This window comes from Lissotriton helveticus, chromosome 3_1, assembly GCF_964261635.1.
Source record: "Lissotriton helveticus chromosome 3_1, aLisHel1.1, whole genome shotgun sequence".
NCBI lineage: Eukaryota > Metazoa > Chordata > Amphibia > Caudata > Salamandridae > Lissotriton > Lissotriton helveticus.
Window position 1 is genome coordinate 1,147,034,869 of NC_136061.1, and position 21,145 is coordinate 1,147,056,013.

The following is a 21,145-nucleotide window of genomic DNA, read 5'->3' on the forward strand; positions in this document are numbered from 1 at the left end:
GTCATCAAAGGAGAGTTGCCCAATACACCTCTCAGCATGTATGCTATGTTCAGGTATCTATGCTGTTAGTTCACTGGCAGTAGAAAGTAGTCCAATCTCAGTAGAGAGTGGGCTGCACTAGACGTAGGTCAGAATTGCTGGACCCCTCTGTGTGATACCCATCATAGGTTCTCCAGGCACATGCCTCCTCCATAAATCCCCAGAGGCATGGGTTGTCCCTGGGCATCCCCTCGGGCTGGGGCAACCTCTCCATGTTTCTTTGTAAAGTCAGGTTAAGGTGGCCACCTCAAAATCAGAGTCGCCTTTGGGGGTCTCAGCAAAACCAACCCCCCATCTTCCCCAATCTGACTCTCTCGAGGCAGGGCAGCAAGTACCAGGGAGCCACCATCAGGCTCTCTCTCTTCCAGGTACTCCCCCACAGCTACCCAGCAGCCCAGGGGTCAGCCTATGACTTATCACCTGAAACAGTAGGGATCTATGGCCAGGATTCTGGTCCCTCTTGACACTGTGGATCAGTCAACACTTTTTAGGTTCTTGTAGCATCTCCTGCTGAGAAATCCACTGTTATTTCCCAAATCAAATGGGACACCTGCAACAGGATTAAGTCTCGGTGTAACATAATAAATATTTCATCACCACGCCTCTCTTCAATTTGTTACAGAGTCCAATGACATTCCATGACAGAATAGTAAGGGAGAGGCCTTTCACTACCCGTCGCAATGTAATTTGCACCTTTCTTGGAGAGCATTCAGGATTCTACCACCATCCCGCCCATGCATTCATGTTAGTGTATCAGTCCGCTCTGACTTTTTCTAAAGGCAGTGGGTTTATTATTGAGTGGCAAATCACATGTCTGCACTTATTTATTTATTTATTTGTGTGTCCCATGGATACCATAGTATTCTCGAGGGATGCATACTGTCATTAATAGAGTGCTGCATCAGTTCCATGAGTCCTTACTTACTTTGGTCTGTAAAAAAGTTCTAAATGACGCAGAAGTTTAAAAAAAAAACTTTACTTCACTGTGGGCCATGTTTTTTCAAGTTTAAGCTAGGGGTTTTTCAATGTAGTTCAACCCAGCACCTAAAAATTGAACTATGATACCTGTGACTTACTATAAAACCACCTCTGATCTGTTGGGGTGTCTCTAGTCATGCAATTTTGTCAGGAATCCACAGGTTTTTTTTATGCTAAGGAAAGTATGAGAAACTCAGTGAGATGTTTCCTTTAAGGCTGTTCATTTCAGTCTATGGCAGCTGCGGTATCATGAGTACCTAGATGCATGGGGTCAAGATAGGGACTTTTGGGTCATGAAAGACAGTGGCAAGATTTAACCTTTGGGAAAGCAGTAGGGAACTGCTTGCTAATTTCATGTTTTAATGGCATCTCACTGTTAATAGCTCGTCTATGGTTCAAATCCCTCACTTTTGTTGCTTTCCCCCTTTACAGTCATTGGCTTCGCTGACCTACTTGCCTCTTTATCCTTGCCTTGCTCTTTGGATTGTGTTTTGACTCTGGCTGTTGACTGTGGATTTAGCCCCATCGGTGGCAGGGCTTTATGTCAGCCAGTTTGAAAGTAAAAACATCTTCTCGGAAAACAATCCTTTCGCTAACAATGTGCTTTACTGGAAGCGCTACATCGATGATGTCCTGATGTTCTGGAAAAAAGATAAAGATTTGAAATTGTTCATGGAATGGCTGAACACCAGAGATAAATGCTTGAAATTCACATTCTCAGCTAATGACACCAAAATAGACTTTTTGGACCTAATAATTTTTGTAAAGAATGGGCGAATTGAAACAAAGACTTTTACAAAACCCACGTCTAAAAATAGCTTATTGTCATATCAAAGCTTTCACCCAAAACCTCTGAGAGACAATCTGCCGTACAGTCAGTTTCTTAGACTCAAAAGAAACTGTAGCCAACAGATCGACTACAGATCGCAGGCACAAGAGCTGACAAGAAAACTACAGTACCGAAACTATAATAACAAAACCATTGCAAAATGTAGAAAGAGAGCCAATAATCAACCCAGAACTGCCTTACTAGAAACCTTTACAAAAGAACCTGTCAAGGACCTTGTCACCTGTGTCACGACGTTCTGCCCAGCTACGTATAAAGTTCAGAAACTGATTAATAAAAACTGGCGTATCCTGACTTCAGGGACACTTGAATGGCCCAAACCAAGATTTGCAAATCGCAGAACACGTAACCTAAAAGACATGCTTGTACATACCCGACCAAGACATCAACCTACAACAAGCATCTCAAGAAATCCATCAATGACCAGAATAACAGGACACTACCCTTGTGGGTCGTGTTTAGCCTGTAACTTGACAAAGATCAGCAAGACACTCCAACTTTCAGAGACATTACTCTGGACCCAGAGACAACATACCACCTGCAACTCAACACACGTTATCTACATGATCACATGTCCATGTTCAAAACAATATATTGGAATGACCTGCAGGAAAATCAAGCTTAGAATAGGGGAACACAAGAGTAATATAAGAACAAAAAAGAGCAATACCAAACTCTGTACCCACTTTGTAGAAACTGGTCAAAAAGCTGAAGATTTAAGATGGACTGTGATCGAAATGCTGACATACAGGTCAGGCAATGCAGAAAGAACCCTTTATGAAAAAGAACAAAGGTGGGTAAATAGACTTCAAACCCATCAGAGGGGTCTCAATGATAATGTACAGTGGCATCACTTTGCTTAGGAATTCATGCTTGATGGACCAAACTTATCAGTGTCTGTTAACCAATAGTCATGGTTTAAGAATTACATTAATTGTGAATGACATTTCTTTCCCACACATGATTAGAGCAAACAATATTTTTTACAATGTCTTATATTGTTGGCGAAATCGAAAGTGTATCAGAGTCACTATAACAGCCCTACATTGAAACACCACTGTAGTATACAATGAGCCATTATATTTGTCTCTCTTCTAGGTTGATGCGTAAAATTTTGAAACTAAAGATTTCACTTTTTTCGTACACTGCAAGTAATTATAATAATTAAGAATTGCCTTACTTATTTGGAAACCCAACGATTGTAAATATGAATGTGTAGAGGTAATGACAAATAAGTCGCTCTTTCATTTCCATGTGAAATACGTCCACAAAGAAGTCTGTCGTTTGTGTTGACAACCCCCAGTATTACAAAGACCTGTGTCTGACGAGTTTCCGCGTCCGGGGGCAGCGCCAGCACCAGACGCGGAATTCGCCATTCATTGCGGGTAAGAAGAAACTGAGGGAGGTTTTACACTCGTCTTTTTGTGCTCCGTATAACGAGGGCATTTAACGTGCGGATAGGAATGGACGAAAACCGCTCCTCTACCTTTCCATTTTTTCTAACTTTCAGCCTTGGGACTCAGAGGTCCTTTCCCCCGAGGACACGGAACAACATAAAAAAAGAGGTAAAGCCGACTTAATGGGCTCGCTTTACGAGTGAGACATGAAATGTTTAATGACTTGTCTGTATAACCAATCTTAAAATTTACCGAGCCGAAAAAAGAAATGTGCATTTCTTAAAAACGATGCTGTACATGATGGTTTCTTAACAACAAAGGGACAGCTAGAACCACCTAATCATTGCATCATCTAATTACAAGACTTATTATTCATGAAATATGTAGTCTAATGAATACCCATTCTGCATGAACAAGTAATGGTGTCAGTCATATCACAGTGTTCCATATGATGAATTTCTCCACCGTAATTCGCCAAGTAGCCCCCTATTTTACCCAAATATTCAGTGTAGGAACGAGAAGGATCAGTCTACATTGAAACTAATCACAAATTGTGAGAAAAAACGTATACACATAAGGGTGTACAAGCCACAGCAGAATAATAATATATAATGTTTGTATCTGTAAATAACTGCTATTTACTTTTCAGGTCCAATAGAACCTCCAGTAGCACACGACAGTGAAAGCAAATTGATACACTGACATACCACACAGAAAGGGTGTGAGTATAATTTTAATTTTGTATTTGTCCTGACGAATGCTCCACAGACCCGGCTGGGCCAAGAGGAGCAGAAACATGTTGACCGTGAGTTTTGAAGTGATATACTAGGACTCAGTAACTTGGTCCTACCGTATACCCATATCTAATTTTTAATAACAAACCATACCCGCCCCAGAATAAAGTGTATGTTGGGTATAGGTGTGTTTCTTAATATCAACCCTCGTATGTGGCTTCACCTTTTCTCTGGACACTACTGCGCTATTCCAGAGCTGACCTCAGGCTTGAGGCAGGCATACAGCACAAGAGATGACCCAATGATAAATGCCATAACGTCTATTTGGGGCGGAAAATCAGTATAAACCGCATCACCTCAATACATAGCGTTTATGAGGGTTATCTTCATGACTGTGTATAACGCAGTTACAAGTGTCTTAGTCCACTGTTGATGAATGAGATAATGTTGGGGAACAGACTAGACACGAAATTCCTCCTCCCTACCTGTTGATTGAAAAAATGTGGATTTAGCTGTTCAGCTCTCTGACCCTTTTTAAATGTATGCTGACTTTGGGCCATATGTATCAAGATACCCATTTGCGATTCTCAAATAGCGATTTTTAAGAAATCGCTATTTGAGAATCACAAATGGGTATGTATGTACAACATCGCATTTTTTTGCGATTTCTTAAAATTCCTTAATTGCGATTAGCAAATTGTGAATCGCAATTAAGGAATACTTTCCCATTCATTTCTATGGGCCAGGAGGCCCATAGGAATGAATGGGAAGTTATTCTCAATTTGCAATTCTCAATATGCTAATCGCAAATTGAGAATAATTTCAAGGGTGCAGGGGTGCCCAAAGGACACCCTGTTGCACCCCTGAAATATGCATGGGTGCACATGTGGTGCACATACATGCCTTAAGGGCATGTATGTGCGTCACATGGCACTTTGAAAAATGCAAAAAATGTGCATTTTTCAAGGAATTCATAACTTACCACCAACTAGAAGTTGGTGGTAATTTGCAATGTTTTTTGCTACATACATTGCATTTAAGGAATTGCAAACTTTGCGATTCCTTAAATGCAATTGCAAAATAAGGAATCACAAATTTTGCGAATCCTTATTTTTCACCAGATTTTGCTTCATACATTCCATTTAGCAAATTCACATTCGCAAAGGCCTTTGCGAATGCGAAATTGCTTGATACATATGGCCCTAATCCTGGTCAGGCATGCGGTGCTGCGGCAGTCTCAGACCGGTGGGCTGTTTGGCTCATAGGAGAGCCTAACATCTAGCCTGCCATCATGACAGGGCATGCAGCACATTCCTGCATGGTGTGGCAAGCATACCGCACCGTGCAGGAAAAGGGGTGCAATTTCTGCCTGCATGCACCCTAAATCCCAGGAGTAGCACAGGGTCCTATTAGGACCCCTTTAGTTGCCTCTCTGTCACCCTTTTCATGGCACATTCACCACCACCAGGAAATGGGCACTGGACGGACAACTCAGAATATGCTGGGTCCCCAGCGAACTCAGTAGTATTGTGGCGGTACGATCGTCCCACTTGTAATACTGTGGATCAACTCGCAGTGTGATGATGGTCATACCAATACTGCAACTACGGCGGTCCTGTGGCCTGCCGTGCTCTTAAAAAGGCCCTTAAATTCAATTGCATCCTATTGATTTTATGTTGAACTTTACATCAAAGCGCTGACTGAAAAACTAGATTACAATGCTAATGCGACAATATGATTGTAGTGTTGTATGGCGTTTTAGATTCCGAATGGATTTTACCAATTCATGCCCTTATATAGGTACCATTCACATTGCCCTTATATAGGCATAGAAATCAAGCCCTTATTTAGGCATAGCCCTTGTAACCCAAATACAGGCATGGCTACTTCCATCCGTTCACTAAACGTCACAACCATTTCTTGGAAAACCAGCTTAAGCCGTTAGGGACATCCCCTTGCTTGAATATTGATTTCTCCAAGAACTCAGTTAGTTTTACAATGAACATCTATTCCTTAGGGGTTCATTCATGACGTTCATATGCCCGACTTTACGTCAAACATGGCATTCCTAAACACCTTCAAGGTATAAATGTACCTTCACTTGCTATGACAAAGCACGGTGGTTCGGAGCAGTTAGACGACCTATTTGCCCGACGCAACTCGCTACAGCAAGTGCCGAAGGAAGCCGACACTCCAGCTGACCCACTGATCAGGAAGCTGCCCTCCTCTGCTGAGAAATCCAGCTCCAGTGTTTCTGACTCCCCTCGCGGGGTGTTGGGAAATCGAGTCCTGTGACAGCTATATCAGACCTCCTTCATCCTAAGGTATGGAGCTGATTAGAACCTAGAGAAACCTTTGGCAATGCTAGGCAGAACTAAAACTTATGCTAAACAATACTTACTTCTTCCCTGGTACTAGACCTAGGTTAGGTACATTGGGGTAGGTGTATTTTAGAAGCACCAGTTGAGCATTTTAGCCTGTGTTGTTTATGTATGTATTTTTATATGGCTTAGAAACCATACAATGCTATTACAGTATTATTTTATAATACTATTCTCACTGTACGCATTATACTTTGCATTGTCTAACAATTGAAGCAGTTCAAGTCTCTTGCATGAGAAAGATGACTGTTCAATAAACCTTTTATTGAAAATGCCCGTTTCACTATTTCTCTGCAAACTCTGTAGAAACAAAGCATGCACGATTCACTGAGGAAATACTTATCTATTGTTTCCATGACTCTGAAGATAGTTATTCCAGTCCTAAGGAAACAAAGTTGTCATGTTTATGCGGTTATCAGAAACTAATCCCTTCTTGTGAATTCGAGAAAGTTTCTAGTGACCTCTGAGCTAGCTGGCACTCACAATTAAGTTTAGTATATTTGATAGAGACCTGCTGACCTACGTCCTACGTCATATCTATAGGATATATTATTCCAATGCGCAGAGCCTATTGGGAATATAGGATCTACACTACAGTAGGTGGCAGAAGGCAAAGAAAAGGTCATATAGACCTTGCAGTGAATGTGTACAGAAAAATGCGCCTAAGTAGAAGAACGTTTACAAGAGGGAGCATTTCAAGACTTGGCCAGAAGGGAGAAAGAGCAGAACCAAGGTGACACCCAGGAAGGGCAGGTACTAGAGTGAATGAGTGGAAGAGAGAAGATTCCTAGGCCCTCATATAAAAATTGCAGAGAATGATGCGTAAATTATCAGACCTTTTAAATCTGACACAACTTGGATCGGAATTGTGCAGGATGTGGTAATTACCTGAAAACCTGTAATTTTGATCTTCGTGCAAACAAGAATTTGGACAGCAATCGTAAAACAACGGGCTATTCATATATAAGGTAATAGAAGATGAGCATAATAGAAAATGTTTTCTCTACTAATAAATGTCAATAAATTACAAGTCACTCATGTGCCCAATAGGCTTTTTAAATGGGTTAGCAATCTCACTCAGACAACTTATTTAATTTAATTCAGAGTATGACACAAAACAAAACCATAATGAAGACATCAAAACTAAGGGTCTCATCACAATAACGGGCGGTCGACAGCCCCCGCTATAATGTTGGTTAGGAGATATAAATAAATAAAATAAAGAAATATAAGCAGACGGCAGTCTGACTGCCCTATTAGGATGAGACCACTGTGCTGGCAGATGGAAATGTGCCCTTTTACATTGCGACTTCTGCTGAGGCCCAGGAAAAGGGCCACAGCACAAGCTGCAGTGTGAAAGAGCACTATGTGTACATCCATAAACCGTGTGCTGGGCATCATATGGTTTTATTTTATTTTTAAAACCCAACCCCAAACCTCCAACTAGCCCACCCTACCACTTTACTATATCAGCAGCCACTACTGGTCCTACTACCATAGCTGGTTAAAACATTCACGGGACACACACACACACTATTTACATGCTCAAAAGATAGCAGCACCAGGTTCTGGATTTGTACATAATAAGGGAACTTTACACATGAGCAGTCAGAAGACCACTCTCACTGACAAAGGGAAAAAGGTCTTATTACACTGTAAATCGCAAACATGGCATGCTGCCACCACGCTTTATGCTATATACCCTGCAATCTATTGTCTATTCTATGGGCATGCTTGGTTCATCCCTTGGTTCACCCCTCGCCCACAGAATAGGTCCTGGACCTTGCATTGCCATGGGCAGACCTAGGCCTTTGCACAGCCACTAAATTAGTGTGGCACTAGGGCTCTGATTAAGAATCAGAGTACCAGTTTCACATGCACTTGGACACTCAAGGCCCCATGAAGGAGATATTTTCATCCCAACAGTGGTTATTCCTGTATTATTTGTAGGATATGATGACATTCACAACCATACTAGTATTTTTCTTTCTTATTCTGCAATGTGAGCGGTGCAGACAGAGGAAAATACAATACAAGTTAGGAGGATATCAGCAGCAGGTTTGGATAACCATCACAGCAGCCAAGGAAGGGAACAAGGATAGGGAGTGCTCCACTGCAGCAGTATCTTTGCCTTCATGTAGACACATACGATCATCTGACAAACTCTTTATGGAAGACAGATTCACATGAGAAAGAGTTGGTCAAGCTGGACGCCACCATGTGCCAGGAGAAGAGTGAAAAATGCCTCATGTGAATCCCAATCAGGACAACTTACTCAGTAGAGCCAGCAGGAGACTTGTTCAGGTAGATGCAACAGGCACTTGTACAGGCAGTAGAGAAGAATTGTGTTGCCTTACTGGAGGGTGGGGCTGCTGATTTCTCTCAGTACATGCAGGGTGGATGGTTTCGGTAGGTGTTTTTTTCATAGCTCTAGGGAGCACTTATGGTTTTGGCCCATTCATGTAGTGACTTGCAGTCCGGATGAATTACTGATGATGGAGACGAATGACATGGAGTGAGGTGGTGGTAGATGGTACATCTTGTGTTGGGCTCTCAATCTCATTATTTCCATTATTGTGTGGTTCTAAGATGCTAGTCCAAAGGAGTAGTGGGTGCTCTCCTTGGATTGCCGTTTATCCTCTCCTAGTTGATGGAGCATTATTCTTAGGCTCGTCTTTCCCAACTTGCTTTGAATGAGAGCAAGACACACTTGTTTATCAATGGATGTGTGGTAGGGTGGAGATTTGAACAAATTCATACCAACATACATGACATCAAGTGACTTGTGTTGTGGTCATGGTAAAGTGACACAGACAATTTCCAACCTAATACATATCTGCTTCATGATGTTTGTAATGCACAGTGTGGCTTTTCACACTAACTGTGTGAGGGCAGATCCTATGATGTCAGCTGCTCCCAACAGTGCAGGAATGGGGTGGAGAAATTAGGACTCGGAGATTCAGATTTTGTAGAAAAGCCGAGAGGTACATAAGTTACAAGCTTTCACTTCTGATAATTTTGAGATTTAGGTTAGGACATGTTCTGATAAACAGATGTAAAGTCTCGTCTAACAAATTTCAAAAACACAAATGTGTTATTTGTCAGTTCACATTGTACTGCCTCAGGTAACACAGTGCTATTGAGGCCCTATGGAAACTGATGTGCCTGACTGAATGACTGACAAATGACAGAGACTAATATCCTGTTTGCAGAGGACGTCTGATTGGTGGCTAGTAGTGATGCGATAAGGAGATGCTGCTTTCCAGCAGTCAGGTCTCTGCAGCTGTGAACAAACCCATACTGTGGAATGTCACTGTTAAATTACCCATGTTGCTAATGGTAAAGCAAAGTGTACACAGAACCAGGGCGCTTGCCTTTACTAAAAGCTATCCTGCTTGATGGGTCATGGCAGATTGAGGCAATTTCCTTTAGTTGTTTAGCTGAATGTGCCACATGTGCTAACATGACACTCTGGGATTCAACACCAAGTACAGTAACATCACAGACAATGCCAGATATACAGTTTCTATTGATGTAAACACACCAGACATTAATGGGAACTTCCATTAGCCTAACACTGGTTGGAAATGTTGCAAGGTATGACTTTGTGGACATGTTCTCTCTCTCTCCCACACACACACACACACACACACACACACGCGCGCATACACACACACAGGCACACGCGCACACACATCTGCTGTTTGCTGATGAAGGGCCTGATTACGAATTTGGCGGATGGGATACTTTGTTACAAATGTGGTGGATATCCCGTCCGCCGTGCTACAAGCTCTATATGATATAATAGAATTGTAATAATGTGGATGGGATATTTGTCATGTTTGTGACAGGGTATCCCATCCGCAAAGCTCGTAATCAGGCTCTAAGTGTTGGTGAGTTAGGGGTGGACATGACAATGATGTTTGTTATTTGAAGCCAATTTAGACATGACACTCCTTGACATGACATTGTTAAAGTATCTGATGCTATTCTACATATAGCAGAAAATTGTCCTGGCATGACGTGCCTTAACAAAAAAGCTGCCCCTGTCATTGGGTATATGAGAAAGCATAAATAACATTGACACTAACCTCACAAAACGTTTGAGTATTATTGTTTTTGGGGAAGTAAAGGTTAGCATGCCAAATTCTTCAATTTGTGTAAGGGTCGGGTAATAGACTTACAAACTCAATAATATTGTATATGGTTGTTGCAAGGAGGAGCTGAGCATTTCAAGGAGCTTCACGCCTTTATTGGAAGAACAGAGCACTTTAATATATCGATTCTGGTCCTCCTATAAGCCATTTTGTAATTCAATTCCATTAGGATTTAAAGATGTTAGGCGTTCATTTGACTGAAACCCCCTGGATTCTCTTAATATGCCTGGCAATTAGCAATACAAAATACCAATGACCTGCTGGCAAGGAGTATAATCTAGCTAAATGGTGGGAAATAAAATAGAGAGACTCAACTACGGTCAAAGAAATGTGGGAGGAATGGATCATATCATAGCAATAGGAAAAAAAACAATGAGCATCATTGAAACAGAACACAGTGTCTAAATAGGATTTTTCTGCTATGATTTTTGATATGAGTTTCATGTGCTCAAATAAATGTAACTTTTCAAGAGGAAATGATGGCCTTTCAATACAAAAGGTGAAAGGGAGATGAAAAGATACATTTGGTTGGACTTATCATAAGAACGTGTTAATAATAAAATGTAATCAATTATTTAAGTTATATACACTGACAAAACACGTGTTTACTGCATTACGTTAGACTATTTTCAAATGTTTCACCCGCGCCTTGGACTATATGGAAGATAAATGAGCTATTCCTATTTGGAAATTGGAGGACGTCCAAAGTATGAGAGTGACCGAAAAAAACACCAGATTTAAGTTAAAAAAAATGGCGAACTCACCCTTGTATTACAATTTTTTGCCATTATTTGCTGGTTCAAATTCTGTCCTGAGATGCTCCTTTAGGTTACATGTCACTATTGAAAGTTAAATATTGAACTTCCATGTTAAGCCTTGCTAAATGAATAATTGGTGTGTCTTGTGATTTGAAATGCACGACAATTTCAATTGTTATATAAATGATCAGCTTTTTTGAGCAATTCCTAATGTGTTTGTCAATAATGAGACGTTATTGTTTGCAGAGGGCTGTTCATTGTATTTCCAGCTTTTATTAAAGAGATTACAAATGAAAGGCTGTGCAATTAAACACCTACACAGTGCATGCAATTGAGTCTTAAAACCTTGGGCTCGGTGACAGAGCTATAATTTGTTCAATCAAGTGAATTCTTTAAGAGTTGTGCCTGAAGGGGAAAGTGCACAGAAGGGAGGCAGTGAGTCAACGGAGAGAAAAAATATCTAAAGGCGAAAAATAGCTCATGAGCATGTATCACGTATGCCGGAATCACTTGCTGATAAGAGAGGGTAGCTGTATCTATGCCAAAAAAACTTAGATGACTTTAGCTCTCTGATGAAAAGACTATCACACATACGTATGTGGATGATCTGTATAAGTCTGTATTTATTTTTATTTGTTTATATTTTTATGTTTTTATTTATTTGGGTGCTTGTTAATTTATTGTGCGCAAAGTACAAAAGAACAATATCGTTTTATGGCGCGGGGAGGAGGAGGCTATGAAGAGTGAGGGAGGGGGAAGGACCCTTGCATAAAAATTATCTAAGTGGTAACATTCAGACTGATCAGGATTGTATTAGGCTTCCAGAAGAAAGTATGTTAAGCATAAGCTTTATCAGGGAAGCTTTGGAAGCTGGTTTAATAGGAGTGTTTTGCATGATGGAGGCAATCTGTTCCTTGATTCTGTACCGGCTATAGTGAGTTTTTTCCAATGTAGGCTTTTCTTCTTCATTTGAGGATGGAGAACTTAGGGTTCTATTAGAATGTCGGGCAGATCGCCACCGCCCACTTTTGGTCGCCATAAGTGTGGCAGGGTATGCTCAGACGTGAGTCCCTTGCTCACTTTGCCACTGGATTCAAGCAAGCTGGGCTGAAGACGGCTGGAATGCCAGAAACCGGTCCTCGGAAGCTTGTTTCCGGTCCAGGGAAGACATGGCTTGGAAGTTCGGGCTGGACTGTTCCCATGAGGCACAGGGTCAGACTGATCTGCATATAGCCATGTCAGAACTGGGGTGGCAGAGTGGGCTAAAGAACGGTGATGGATTAAACCCAGATCTTTTGACTGGGTGTGAGTGTTTGATTGATTCAGATACTCCGTCCATCACCACCCCCTTTTGTACTGCTTTTGGCCGCCATAAGTATGGCAGGGTATGCTCAGAAGTGAGTCCCTTGCTCACTTTGCCACTGCATTCAAGCAAGCCGGGCTGAAGACGGCTGGAATGCCAGAAACTGGTCCTCGGAAGCTTGTTTCCGGTCCTGGGAAGACATGGCTTGGCAGTTCGGGCTGGACTGTTCCCATGAGGCACAGGGTCAGACTGATTTGAATATAGCCATGTCAGAACTGGGGTGGCAGAGTGGGCTAAAGAACGGTGATGGATTAAACCCAGATCTTTTGACTGGGTGTGAGTGTTTGATTGATTCAGATGCTCCGTCCATCACCATCCCCTTTTGTACCGCTTTTGGCCACCATAAGTGTGGCAGGGTATGCTCAGACGTGAGTCCCTTGCTCACTTTGCCACTGGATTCAAGCAAGCTGGGCTGAAGACGGCTGGAATGCCAGAAACCGGTCCTCGGAAGCTTCTTTCCGGTCCAGGGAAGACATGGCTTGGAAGTTCGGCTGGACTGTTCCCATGAGGCACAGGGTCAGACTGATCTGCATATAGCCATGTCAGAACTGGGGTGGCAGAGTGGGCTAAAGAACGGTGATGGATTAAACCCAGATCTTTTGACTGGGTGTGAGTGTTTGATTGATTCAGATGCTCCGTCCATCACCACCCCCTTTTGTACCGCTTTTGGCCGCCATAAGTGTGGCAGGGTATGCTCAGACGTGAGTCCCTTGCTCACTTTGCCACTGGATTCAAGCAAGCCGGGCTGAAGACGGCTGGAATGCCAGAAACCGGTCCTCGGAAGCTTGTTTCCGGTCCAGGGAAGACATGGCTTGGCAGTTCGGGCTAGACTGTTCCCATGAGGTACAGGGTCAGACTGATTTGCATGTAGCCATGGCAGAACTGGGGTGGCAGAGTGGGCTAAAGAACGGTGATGGATTAAACCCAGATATTTTGACTGGGTGTGAGTGTTTGATTGATTCAGATGCTCCGTCCATCACCACCCCCTTTTGTACTGCTTTTGGCCGCCATAAGTATGGCAGGGTATGCTCAGAAGTGAGTCCCTTGCTCACTTTGCCACTGGATTCAAGCAAGCCGGGCTGAAGACGGCTGGAATGCCAGAAACCGGTCCTCGGAAGCTTGTTTCCGGTCCAGGGAAGACATGGCTTGGCAGGTCGGGCTGGACTGTTCCCATGAGGCACAGGATCAGACTGATTTGCATATAGCCATGTCAGAACTGGGGTGGCAGAGTGGGCTAAAGAACGGTGATGGATTAAACCCATATCTTTTGACTGGGTGTGAGTGTTTGATTGATTCAGATGCTCCGTTCATCACCATCCCCTTTTGTACCGCTTTTGGCCACCATAAGTGTGGCAGGGTATGCTCAGACGTGAGTCCCTTGCTCACTTTGCCACTAGATTCAAGCAAGGTGGGCTGAAGACGGCTGGAATGCCAGAAACCGGTCCTCGGAAGCTTGTTTCTGGTCCAGGGAAGACATGGCTTGGCAGTTCGGGCTGGACTGTTCCCATGAGGCACAGGGTCAGACTGATTTGCATATAGCCATGTCAGAACTGAGGTGGCAGAGTGGGCTAAAGAACGGTGATGGTTTAAACCCAGATCTTTTGACTGGGTGTGAGTGTTTGATTGATTCAGATGCTCCGTCCATCACCACCCCCTTTTGTACCGCTTTTGGCCGCCATAAGTGTGGCAGGGTATGCTCAGACGTGAGTCCCTTGCTCATTTTGCCACTGGATTCAAGCAAGCCGGGCTGAAGACGGCTGGAATGCCAGAAACCGGTCCTCGGAGGCTTGTTTCCGGTCCAGGGAAGACATGGCTTGGCAGTTCGGGCTGGACAGTTCCCATGAGGCACAGGGTCAGGCTGATTTGCATATAGCCATGTCAGAACTGGGGTGGCAGAGTGGGCTAAAGAACGGTGATGGATTAAACCCAGATCTTTTGACTGGGTGTGAGTGTTTGATTGATTCAGATGCTCCGTCCATCACCACCCCCTTTTGTACCGCTTTTGGCCGCCATAAGTGTGGCAGGGTATGCTCAGACGTGAGTCCCTTGCTCACTTTGCCACTGGATTCAAGCAAGCTGGGCTGAAGACGGCTGGAATGCCAGAAACCGGTCATCGGAAGCCTGTTTCCGGTCCAGGGAAGACATGGCTTGGCAGTTCGGGCTGGACTGTTCCCATGAGGCACAGGGTCAGACTGATTTGCATATAGCCATGTCAGAACTGGGGTGGCAGAGTGGGCTAAAGAACGGTGATGGATTAAACCCAGATCTTTTGACTGGGTGTGAGTGTTTGATTGATTCAGATGCTCCGTCCATCACCACCCCCTTTTGTACCGCTTTTGGCTGCCATAAGTGTGGCAGGGTATGCTCAGACGTGAGTCCCTTGCTCACTTTGCCACTGGATTCAAGCAAGCAGGGCTGAAGACGGCTGGAATGCCAGAAACCGGTCCTCGGAAGCTTGTTTCCGGTCCAGGGAAGACATGGCTTGGCAGTTCGGGCTGGACTGTTCCCATGAGGCACAGGGTCAGACTGATTTGCATATAGCCATGTCAGAACTGGGGTGGCAGAGTGGGCTAAAGAACGGTGATGGATTAAACCCAGATCTTTTCACTGGGTGTGAGTGTTTGATTGATTCAGATGCTCCGTCCATCACCACCCCCTTTTGTACCGCCTTGTATATAAGGCACCCTTTTACGCTGCAAAGGGGAGGGCAATGGGTGTTGCGGTGGGTGTTCCACTGCAGGTGCAAAGAGGTAGCTACCGCAATATGGGTGCCATACATTGCCAGGAATGACCGTAGTTTTGGTGGCGGAGCATGCCAACCACCATTTGACCATGTGTATATGCCTACTACTACCGCAATTGTGTCTTGGGCATTGGCGGTGACACACCGCAGGTGCGAGATGGAAGCTACCGCGATATGGGTGCCATACATTGCTATGAATGACCGTGTTTTGGGTGGCGGAGCACTTTGACAGCACCTATGGACATGTGTGAAAGGCCAGTGTGCAGTTCTCAACAGTGCATAGTGGCCACATGATGAATGGCACATGATTGTGCACACAATGCCAATATTACATTTGCCTCACTGCTGACTACACATGCCATGTTTGTGTTTATGCTTTCCGCCATTGGCATGTACTCCCTAATATGTCCCTTGTGATATTGCTGTGCTTGCCCTCAGGACCGTGTTGTGATGGACATGGCAATGTGTATGAGTGCTGAGAAAATCACAGTGATGATTGTCTTACTGAACAATGTGTTGCTTTTAGTGTCTATGTTTCCTGGCTCATGCACATACCTGTTTTTCTCGCACAGACTGTGCTCATTGTGTTGTTGATTTGTGTCCTGTTTGACTTACTCCTGAGGGTGTGGCAGGTACTGCAGCTAGGTATGACACAATCGTGTTGCTGTTTCACACATATGCTGTGTGAGATACTCCCAGGGCTGCTCATACAAGATGTGGCCATATCCCTTCGGTCATTCTCAATGTCAGATATTGTTTTGTAGGTAATTGCTATGTGAAAGGTGGACAAGGGTATGACTAGTGTAGCTGAAGGTGTCCCTACATGTAAGGTGTGCTGTAAGCGCAACTGTGATGCTAATCATTGTTGCCGTTGTGCCAGTCAAAACGTAAGATGTCAGACACATCTCCCGGTGGATTGCATTGACACGTGTATCTCTCATCTCACCCTGGAGGAGACCGAATGTGCATTGTCCCTTCAGAGTGCTGGAAGACATGGAGGATGAAGTTGTCATACGGAAATTCCGTCTGGATAGAGACACCCACAAAGACCTATGTGCTATGTTGGAGCCCCAGCCTCGCAGGACATATCCGGGTGCTTTCACAACAACGTCTAAGTTGATGGAGGGCCTGCATTTTTTTGCTTCAGGATCTTTCCAGTACACTGTGTCTAGCATGGGTGGGATGTTGCAACCTATGTTCAGCATGGTGCTTCATGATGTCCTGTACGCTATAATGATCTACAAGGACAGATATATCTATTTCCCTAGGGGGCTTGAATTGGTGGGTGCTAAGGGCGCCCTTGGGCACATCCCCCATGTTGTTGGTGCCATTGATTGCACACATATTGGGCTGGTTCCACCACAGGCATGTGAGCAGATCTACAGGAATCGAAAGCATTTCTTCTCCATAAATGTGAAAGTGGTGTGCCAGGTGGATATGATCATCTAACACATGTGTGCCAAATTTTCAGGCTCGGCCAACGACTCATACATCATGTGTAATAGCATTGTACCACAGCTGATGGCTAATCTGCTACCTGAGCGTGCATGGATTATGGGTGAGTATGCAGAGTCAATTTGCGTGCTGTGTGTGTGACATGCTGTCCTCTGCCACAGTAACAATTTAAGGTTTCTCTGTGTTTTTCACACCTAGGTGACTCTGCATATCCCAACCGACCTAGGTTGCTGAGTCCACTGCGGAATCCCAGGACCCCGGGTGAAGTCCACTACAATGATGCCCATGGGAGGACACGTCGTGTGGTGGAGCGTACTTTTGGTCTCCTGAAGTCACGATTTTGCTGCCTGGACAAGACTGGAGGTGCACTGATGTACTCACCCAGGAAGGTGTGTCAGATTGTAGTTGCATGCTGCATGCTCCACAACCTGGCCATTTGCATGGAGATCTCCCTGCTCCTGGATGCTGATGAGCAGCCAAGGCCCCTGCCGGCAAACCAACCCATGTCCAGTGACGAGGATAGTGGAGAGGAATGGGTGTCAACCTCCGTCAACAGCTCATCAACCGCTACTTCACTTGAAGGTGAGTGACGAGGTTCAATGGACCCATTGTCTGATGATGTCACTGTTGTTGGCAAGGTGTATGTAAGCTTTGTGACTGCAGCCGTTTGTTGACTCTGGTTTCTGACAATGTTGCTGGAACAGGGAGTTTTAGCACATCCACAGGATGTGTATGTTGGCACTGTTGCTCATTTTGATGTGTGCATGATGGAGTAGCTTGATTGTAAATGTTGTGTGATGTCTGTGTTGCCAACCCCTGACGATTGAATCTTGTTCTGTTGTGTTTTCCTAGGTCCCTTCAGCCTCTCCTTGCCTACATACATTCCATACTCCTGGTACATTGTAATCATGGTGAAGACTGCACATCCTGGAATAAACACGGAGCAGGAACAACAACATGTGTGTAAGGAGTATTTATTTACAATGGTGACATGTGAGGGGGTGAATATTTACATTGACGTGATTAGTGAAGCAGTGAGTTGACAGTTATGGTAAACAAGAGAATTGAGTAGTCACCATATTGATGTGGTGACCCAGTCCAACAGATAGATGCCATTCACAAGGCAGTGTGGGTAAGGACAGTCCAAAGGGTCAATGCAGTAGTGAAGAGGGTTGCCTTCATGGCTGGTTCCGTGACTGACGCTTGGCAGGTGCTTTGCCACGGGATAGTCCCAGGGATTTCTTGGGACGGCCCCTTTATCGCTTGGCAGGGGGGCCTCTTCTGTGGGGTCAGTGGGGTCTGAGGACTCACCCCTCTCTGTTGCCGCAGGGGAGGATGTTGAACTATCATCCTGCGGCACACCAGAGTGAGGTGGAGGTGTTGGTTGTGGCACAGGCCTGTCCCTCAGTACCGCCACTAGCTGGCCCAGGAGGTCCACAATTTAGCCCTTGCGTCCATGGACCTCATCAGAAGGAGGAGCTCGCGTGAATCTTCCTCTGACCGTCCCTTTCGTCCCTGGGCCCGTTCATAGGCCCCAAGGACTCGGTTGATGTTGTCCAGGGCTTCAGTCCCAGGGTCTGGTTGTCTGCTGACCCTTGCCCTCCCATCTGCCCTGCTGCCATGGACCTGTTGTCTCACCACTGTGGGCCCCTGCATCCTCACCCTGCCCTCCTCAGTTGCTGGTGTCGGCTGGTCATCCTCTGGGATAGGGAAGAGTGTTGCAGGCAGCCTGGTGGTGGTGGCGGATGCACAGGCCGTAACAGCAGGGGTCTGCGGATAGGTTGGCGTTCCTGCAGATATGGTGGGGGACGATGGGGGTCCCAGGACCTGTTGTTCCCTGGCTCACCAGATGGGCTGGCTTGGAGCTCCTTGTCCTCTGAATCACGGGAGGCAACATCAGAGGATCCATGTTCCGGGGGGGGGGGGTGGAGACTGGCTCTGCTGGTTGCTGGTGTTGTCCTCTGCAGTCAGTTCTTGATCACCTGTAGGACAGAGGGGAAATGGTCATTGTAGTGCATCCTGCAAGCTTTGTGTTAGATGTGTATTATTCACTGTTTGTACACCACATAGTTGACTAATCATCACATTGTTTTTATGCACACTATTCTGCCTCCTGACATGATGTTGAGGAACATGCATTACTTGTCCATGGTGTGACGTGTTGAAACATACCATGTGCCACGTGCATATTTTGTGATTACAGGGACATGTAACTATGTACCGACTAGCGCAACAAAGAATTTATGTGAACCCTCTATGTTGATTACTGTGCCTGGCAGACGTTACATCTGAGCCTGAACTGGCCATTGTCATCTCATGCATTTCTTTGTCATGTCATGTGTAAATCTAAATTTGTACCACCAAGCATGCTTTCTTTGCTTTCATATGGACCTTGATGCTCTGGCCACATGGCACTTACACTTGACAATCAGTTATGTGCATGATTGTGCACCGACTTTCTTCTACATGTGAATTTGTGTGTCACACTTTGGTTGCTGTGACTAATCATCAAATTGTTTTTATACACACTACTCTGCCTCCTGACATGATGTTGAGGAACGTGCATTACTTGTCCATGGTGTGACGTGTTGAAACATACCATGTGCCACGTGCATATTTTGTGATTACAGGGACATGTTACTTTGTACCAACTAGCGCAACAAAGAATTTATGTGAACCTTCTATGTTGATTACTGTGCCTGGCAGACGTTACATCCGAGCCTGAACTGGCCATTGTCATCTCATGCATACCTTTGTCATGTCATGTGTAAATCTAAATTTGTTTTCATCACACGGAAGGGGAGAGGGTCTATCTGTTGTTCAACCACCCCAAACCCCCTAAATTCGTACCACCAAGCATGCTTTCTTTGCTTTCATATGGACCTTGATGCTCTGGCCACATGGCACTTACACTTGACATTCAGTTCTGTGCATGATTGTGCACAGACTTTCTTCTACATGTGAATTGGTGTGTCACACTTTGGTTGCTGTGACAGTTACATTTGCTTTGCTGTCTGCACACAGTGAGTGGCAATAGGATCTGTGTGTATTTTTGTGCGATGAGAGGGCTGGTGTCGTCATATGGCACCATGCTGGGGGCATGTACTGGCTACTTACCTGTTCTGTTTTCACATTTGTGTTGGATTTGTGACACATCTGTTTGTGTGTGTGCTGGAGGCCTCCATCCTGCTCAGGGGTGGGACAAGAGAGCATAATATGTCTACCTACCTGTTGGTTTGAAGTGGACAGTGCAATGTCTGACATATGCATCTGGTTTGGAGGGAGTGCTTGATCTGGATGATTTGTGGTAGAAGGGGGCATGGTGGTAGTAGTAGTGCAGGCCTCACACCCACAAACCCTCCTCACTGTGGAGATGGCTACCTACCTGTGGGTTTGGTTGTTGTACTACAATGGCTTTCCCTTGACTCAGAAAACACCAGAGGCAACGACGGACAGAGCGGCGCCTCTTAATCCTGAGCTAGGTCCAGGTGAGATGAGGTCCAGTCCCCGGTCAAGACGGATGCACCCATTGAAATGGAGGATATGTTGAAGTAGATTGTATTGATTCCAACTTTTTATGTTATCTTTTTTCATTTGTTTTCTTTTTCACTTGATTTGGAGAGAGATTTATGCAGTAGCAATTTTTCTAATGAAAGCCTAGTGCACTCTTACCCTTTTGGCTGAAACATGTTGGCCTTGATAATCTAGCAGTTATTTGTTAGTACTGCTCCTTGCACTGTTCTGTTTTTAGATTAGAGGGTGAGGTGATATCTTCAATAAATTCTGTATTTTCCCCGCATTACTCTATTTTAAACATCACTCACTTTTGTTTTGTGTCACTGCTTTTGATTTCCAAGTGGTCATGGACCCAAATAATGCATAGTCTGTCCCACTTCTCTTTGGTGTTCCTATTCTGATTCCATTGAGCGAATCCCTTTCTGGAAGTTTGTCTCTATGATCAAGAGACACATCATCCATAAGGGTGGATAACCAGATGATAAGATTGATCACATTGATAATTGATGGGAATCCAAGCTTTGCTCAATGATTTCTGATTCATTTAACATTCCTTTTTTCTTTGCTCTTCTAATTATTTTTTTTAGCTTCCTAAGGCACTTGATGGCTCTATATCTAATAGACCCCCAGTTCAGTTGCTTACTGGTACTACAATGGCTGCCACATGCTTCTGGGTGGGTGGGGAGTGCTCCACCTTGCTCAGTTGGGGAACAAGGGAGCATGCTGGGAGTAGTATTGCAGGCCTCCCACCCCCAAACAGCACACCCTGGGAAGATG